Source organism: Monomorium pharaonis, chromosome 1 (genome assembly GCF_013373865.1).
Source record: "Monomorium pharaonis isolate MP-MQ-018 chromosome 1, ASM1337386v2, whole genome shotgun sequence".
Lineage (NCBI taxonomy): Eukaryota > Metazoa > Arthropoda > Insecta > Hymenoptera > Formicidae > Monomorium > Monomorium pharaonis.
The window spans coordinates 32,004,716-32,011,424 of record NC_050467.1 but is presented as its reverse complement, the minus strand read 5'-3'; positions in this window follow the sequence as shown (position 1 = coordinate 32,011,424).

Below are 6,709 nucleotides of genomic sequence, written 5' to 3'. Positions count from 1 at the left end.
AAAATATTATCACTTTCTTCAATATCTAATGTACCACACGAATTAGAAATAGATTTTAATACAGACGGATGTAATTTAGACAGATCAGGAAATATTCATATCTGGCCAATACAATGTAGAATTACAAATATAAAAAACATAAAGCCTATTGTTATTGGAATATACTGTGGTGCTGAGAAACCACATAATGCTAATTTATTTTTTGAAAAATTTGTTTCTGATGTTAATGCTATTATAACAAATGGTATACTTTTCAATGGCAATAAGATAGCAATACGTTTAAGATGTTTTATAGCCGATGCACCAGCTCGAGCTTTTATTCTTAATCATAAAGGCCATACATCTGCAAGTCCATGTTCAAAATGTAAAGTTTCTGGTGTACGATGTGATAACAGGTATACGTTTGGTGGTATTAATCATCCTCTTCGAACTAATGAAGAATATTTCAGATGTATAGATGAGGATCATCATAAAGATGGCAGAAGTCCACTGTTAATGTTACCTATGGGTATGGTCTCACAAATTCTTTTTGAATATATGCATCTAGTATGCTTAGGAGTGATGAAAAAACTCTTATCTGCATGGATAAGTGGAAAATATTCACGTCTCTCAAAATTGTCCGCAAGATCCATTTCTATAATATCTCAAAGATTAGAGCATCTTAAAACATATTGCCCAGCAGAATTTGTAAGACATCCTAGAGCAATTCATACATTTCCTAAATACAAGGCAACTGAATTTCGTCAATTTTTATTGTATACAGGTCCAGTCGTAACGCACGGTATTTTAAATCCACAAATATATACTCATTTTTTGTTTTTGCATACTGCCATGAGAATATTAGTTTCTTCATCACCATCAGAAGCACATTTAAACTTTGCTGAACTTGCTTTACAAAAATTTGTTACTCGATGTGAAAATCTTTATGGCTTATCATTTATTTCATATAATGTGCACGGTCTTCTGCATCTTACAAATGATGTGCGACAGCTAGGTCCTCTTGACACATTTTCTGCTTTCCCATACGAAAACAATATGTCATTTTTTAGAAAATATTGTAGAAAACCTCATTTTCCCCTTCAACAGTTTGCTAATAGAATGGCAGAGTTAAAAGGTCGTGAAACAAATTCAAATCGTGACCAAATTCATTTTCCGTCTACACAAGTATTTACAGCATATAATGGAGGTCCTCTTCCGTCTAACGTTAATCCCAACAGCTGTCAGTATCGCAAAATTATATATAACGGAATTTTACTAAGTTTAGATATACGAAATAATTGTTGCATTTTACACGACGGATCAATTTGCCTCATTGTAAATATCTTAGTAGATGAAATCACACATTATCTGGTTGTGAAGAAATTTGAAAAAGTAAATTCATTCTACGATGCTGGTATTTTATCTACAGGAGTTCAAATATTTAAATGTTCCACATTAAGTAGTGAAATTTTTGGTGTTCAATTAAATCAATTTCGCGTTAAATGTTATAAAATGCCTTATTGGGGTGGTTTGTCGATGAATGATAATAGTGATGAAGATGAGCTCGAAATTAGCGAATATGTAGTTGCTGCAATTATACATACAGATGTATAAATTAATAGTTTTATTTAGCTAATTATGTAGATATATAGGTCGTACGCGCTTACAAAGATGTTAGCGCTTTGTTATCCAATAGAAGTGTTTGTATTATATAAAACAAATTTTTTTATGGGATAACAACGCGCTAACATCTTTGTAGGCGTCTGAATACAGCCTATAATGTATAAAAAAGAAATAGAATCCAGGATGATTAAACACAAGTTAGTATATTAATTTATCATCTCGTTTAACTTAATAAAATAACAATATAGTACTTAAATTTTCTTAAAACATTTTAGATGTTATCACATTTCTGCGCTTATTAAAGTAGAAATTATTCTTAAAATATATAACAATATATATGTAAGTATACGAAATATTATAATTTACTTTCTCTCTCTGTCTTATTTAATTTACTATTTTGTATAAATATTTTTTCACAAAATAGTCCATACAATCCAAATTAATTTTTTAAAAAATTGTATATAGTAATTTTGTCGAAGATTCTATCTCTTTGTATATATAATATGTTTTTATCGAATGCTATGCTCAAATAACTCTATTAACGTCTCTTTTTTGACTCTGATATTTTAATATATATATTTTTTTTCTTTTCTTCCACTTTATAATTAATAAAACATCTCAAGAAGAGAAAATTGTCAATATATAGTAAGTTGCCATTCCGTAATCAGGGCTGCCATAAGAATAATATGATTAATTTTATTTTATCTATTTATAAATGATTGCCTTTATTTCACCATCTTTATCATATAAATAAATATTTATTTAAATGGCTATATAGTATAGAAATCTAAATAATACATTACGTGTCATCTCTGTTCTGCATTTGTCCTGCATTGGCATTGCAATAATGTCCACTTAATATTATATGTTAGCCAATGAGAATGATTGATATAACTTTTATTGGCAATTTTCTTTCCTTAAAATGTAATTAATGCTATCAATATGTAAATTATATACAACACCGTGTGTGTGTGTGTGTGTGTGTGTGTGTGTGTGTGTGTGTGTGTGTGTGTATGTGTGTGTGTTTATATGATATATATATTTCTTTTTTATAGGAAAAATAAAAGAAATGAGCAGTCGTCCTCAACGGCAGAACGTCAAGAAACCGCTACGATATCAGACGACATCATCAAAGGAAGGGGAAGTAGAAAAAAATTTAGGAAGAAAAACTCCAATGGAACAACCAAACAGTCCATTAAACGACGATATCGCTGAATTAAGGGGAGTATTGGAAAATGATTCTTCTAGAGATAATATGCATGTTCATCCCGATCCACTTATTAATTATACACAATCAACTACACCACATGTTAATAACACAACACACTTGCATTACACACAACCTTTTACTCAGACAACATTCAGTCCCAGTGTCACATCGCATGCACCAACCTACACACAATTATTAAATGTTAATCACACAACACATTCTAATAATAGTTTACAACCAATTAACTATGCACCACAAAATTATAATTCAGCACAAACAACCACGTACGCTCCACATACATCTACTCATAAACAATATATTAATAGTGGATTAAATACATTAACATATAATCCTAAGTTTCATGATTCAAACATCTGGCCAAATGAGAGTCATCGCCAAAGTTTTGTACCACCATCACAAACTTCAGGAGAGTTTTACAACGTTAAGCCGGAAATTCAGTAAGTAGATAATAGAATTCTGCTAATAGAATTAAGCAGACAATTTTTTATAAATATGTAAATATACAATATAAATATACTGTACTAAGTATACCTAATTTACACTTATATTTGCAAATAAATATTTTCAGAGCAATACATGGAAGAATTGATTGGCTTTGGAAATGAAGTAAGTTTTGAAATACATTATATATATATATATATATATATATATATATATATATATATACACATATATAAGCATTAAATATTATTTATTTTTTATCTAAACATGATACACTATTTAGATGTATTATAGTTAGTATTCAGAATGCACAAAAATGTTAACACATTAGCTAATAAAAGAATCTGTATAATAATACAGATTCTTTTATTGAATAATAACGCGCTAATATCTTTGTAAGTGCGTTCTGAATACTGATCTATGTGTATATATTATTTAAATTTATTATGTAATCTAATTATTTATATATATATTATATATATTATTTTTACAGAACATCATTTACAAAAATATATCAGAAATTGGACAGAATCTTAAAGCAGACGAGTAAAAATAGCCAAGGACATACACTTGAGAAACCGGCATTTTTACCAGTATCATCAGTAGCGGATGTCGAAAGATTTGAAACTGCTACTGATGAAGAATATATGACACTGGTATGTAAAACAAATAAGTTTATCATATATATTTTTGTATAATGCACTTCAGTAAATTAGATGTAAAGACACATATAAATAGAAATATAAATGTAACTAAATTTTTCTTACAGGTGAATTATTTGATTTTTATTGGTGGTTTCAATGCCAAAGAAAGCATTAATTTATGCACAAAGGAAGTATTCCAAGATCGCTTGATGACTTCATATACTTGGTTTGGTCGTGAAAATCAACAACCATTATTTAATACCCGCTTAGTTAAAGCTATTTACGGTATGATATTATTATACTGATACTAAATTTAAGTTATTCGATGATATTTTAATACAATGTTTTGCAGATGCTGTATGTGAAAATAAAAATTTCGAAAAACCAATGCGGGCTACATTCCAAATGATTATGAGGGATGCTGTGCGAACAGCCAAGCAAAGGTATAAGAATAAACGCCGCAACAACTTGGAACAACGTGCACAAAGAGGTCACCAAAATAAAAGAGGACATGATCTGTGGAACAACGAACACGACGAACCCATTGCACGCAACGAACACGACGAACCCATTGCACACAGCGAACACGAAGACGGGGACGAGATGACACTATCGGAAGGAACAGAAGAAAATTAGGTCAGTTTTGTGAAAATATATATATATCTTTCATAATACATTTTATTTAACATTTAGTCCCGCATTTTGTTCACTGATTAACAATGATTAGTTCCATACTTTTAAAAAATTTATATATATGTATAGATATATATATTACATATATAAATTTGTTAAAAAATTGAACATATTGTTAAACAGTTTATTTTTCAATAAATCATTTACATTTTGCAATATTAATAATCAATTAATTGTTTTAACTTTGTTACAGGCATTGCAGGAAAAACGTTTATTGCACAGTGCTACTGAACGGGCCGGATTTTTCTGCGCATGCGTATGTGCAAAAATACTCGGCCTGTTCAGCAATATTGTCATAATATTGCAGGTTGAAGAAAGAAGAAGAAGCGGAAGCGAAGTGACCTGATTGAGGACATCAAAAAACTAATCGGCACTTTTCAGTGCCAATTAGCACTTTTCATTGGCGTTCAAACCCAGTGAGAAATGACTTATCAAAACGACATCAAATTGACGTCGAATTGATGAAAATTTCATCAATTTGATGTCAGTTTGATGTCGATTAGATGGTCCTTTTTTTACTGGAATGAAGCACTAAAAAGTGCCATTTTTAATTATTTTAAAACGATGGAATACCTCTTGATTCGCTTATATCGGCACTTTTTAGAGCCACTAACAGGAAAATCACTTTTCCTTACATCGGCACTTTTTAGAGCCATAAATAAAAAATGCATTTTATTTATATATGTTGCAGAAATAAACAATGCACGTAGCGCGTTATTTATTTCTGCAGCATATATAAATAAAATGCATTTTTGATTTATGGCTCTATTAATATATTATTTAATATTACAGGCGAAAAATATCTTGAATCATGAAGTAACGATTTGAAACATATAGCAATGGTTTAATTGTGACACTTGATGGCATTTATTACGAAGGAGCTTTTACGCAAAACGTTCTAACGGTGACTATACACTCATGATTCTCTTTTTAATATAAGAAACAGTGTGAATAAATATGAATATCAATATAATTAAAATATATATATTGACATTGTCTGTTGAAGGAACATGGAGTAATGGTATTCGAAGATGCTGGCACATTATGAATGAGGCGAATTCAAATCTGCAGGGATATTTTGTGGAAAAGGTATCTTAACATTCCGAAGTGATGACAGACTAGAAGGTAATATGAATGGCGTGTGGAATGAGGGTGTGTCGAAGTTATCGCCACATGGCATATGAATAAAGTTAGTGGAACTGCACAAATCAATTCGAAATCAGCATAAGTATTTCTTCTATTGTTAGATCTTGCTCTTTTTCTTTTTAATATTAAGTAATAAATTAGAAGTTTTTAATTATATATTTATATTGTATTAAAACATAATTTTGATAATATTTGTATATATGTTATTTTAATATATAATTTATATATAATTTTTTATATATTAATATATAATTTACATATAATTTATATTATATTTGTATTAGGTCTTTCGATAAACTACATTTTATTAGAAAAGGTTTTTGTCAATGTATATAAGTTACTATTAAAAAAATGTTTGTCGTTAGTAAACTCAATGTTCTGCAACTAAGAAACGTTTGTATATGAGTTGCATATTAAAAGGTTAAAGTTCGGTTACTTTCAGTTATCTTTTATAAAAAAATATTGTGCATTGCAAATAGTATGAAGTGCATAGCTCTATATTGTGATAAAAAAAAAAGAAAAATTACCTTTTCTTTTCCACATCTGAATTAGATTAGCTGTATAAAAGCAATTGTTATTCACACATATCTTTTATTTTTTTCTTGCAATACTAAAACAAATTCGCAAATCTTTTTAAATATGTTATTGTTGCCTTCTACATAATACAATTTGTTCTTAGGATGTAAATATGTTATTTTATGGAAAATTTCTGTTTTATATAATCTACACTGCATGCAAATTACTTTTTTCAGAATTTATTTATTAATTGTGATTTAAAGATGAGATGTATTATTCTTATACTATATATTGTAACAAAAAAAAAGAAATATGCTATTTATTAAATAATAAATTTGTTTATAATAATACCTAATATAGCATCTTTGATTTATATTTACTTTTTGTAATATGCCCTTTTTAAATATAATATTCTTCAAATGATAGCATTGTATGT